This window comes from Cariama cristata, unplaced genomic scaffold, assembly GCF_000690535.1.
Source record: "Cariama cristata isolate BGI_N322 unplaced genomic scaffold, ASM69053v1 scaffold11215, whole genome shotgun sequence".
In the NCBI taxonomy this organism is placed as follows: Eukaryota; Metazoa; Chordata; class Aves; order Cariamiformes; family Cariamidae; genus Cariama; species Cariama cristata.
This window is the reverse complement of record NW_009619258.1, coordinates 35,021-35,979: the sequence shown is the minus strand read 5'-3', so window position 1 is coordinate 35,979 and position 959 is coordinate 35,021.

The following is a 959-nucleotide window of genomic DNA, read 5'->3' as shown; positions in this document are numbered from 1 at the left end:
CCTGCAATTAAATCTCCCTGAGAAACATTGTGAACAAACATCCTTCTTCAGTGGTTTTAACCCAAAAGCACAACCATCTGAAATCAAATCTGACTGGGGAAAAAAAGGTGACAAAACCGCTTGGTTTCCATTCTCTGAACAGAGAGAATAACGTTAAAATAATTATGAAATTGCTCCAGCCCAAGGGAATGGAAATGAAAAAAATGTAAATACTTACTCAGTGATGACACACTGAGGGGAGGGAGGGTTTTGTATCTGCTGAAGGCAAGGGCAGGTCGCACATGGATCTGCAGGTGGAGGCTAAGGCTCACTCCCAGACAGCCGACCTACGCCAGCTTCGCAAAGCGTGTATTTTTTGGTTTGGGAGAAGGCAATTCAGACCCCACCTCCCAGCCAAGAAGGTTGTCTTACTTGTATTAAAATCAAATTATAAAAGAAAATCCCAGCCAAAACCACAGAACTCTCCTGGTTTTGTGTTACAATTGGATGAAGCTACCACTCAGCTCTACGTGGTTTCCACACAAAAGTATAAATTATACCCAAGTTTGGCAATAGGAAGAAGAACATATCCCCCGTTCAGGACTAAAAGTGAATGAAAGCTGCGTGTTTATGGGTTTCCTCACAAAGCTTTTCCACAGCTGTATCTGTTTTATAAATAGAACAAGTCAAATTAGTTGTAGAGTGATATCCATTACAAAAGTGGCCCCTCTGTATTTTTCCACCAATTCATACTAATCTTTGTTCATAAAAATTGACTCTTTGTTTGGAAGTTTTTTGCCAATATCTTGTTTGAGCACTTGTACAGTAAAAACCAGGACTCTTTCCAAATGGCCAATGTGATTATTCATTATTTTTTATGTGTCAGTAACTACAAAATCGTAAAGTATTATCTCCACTCTGTGAGCGGTAACTGAAACACTAGAAGCTAAAGAATACTAACCTATGAACAGTTTTCTAGG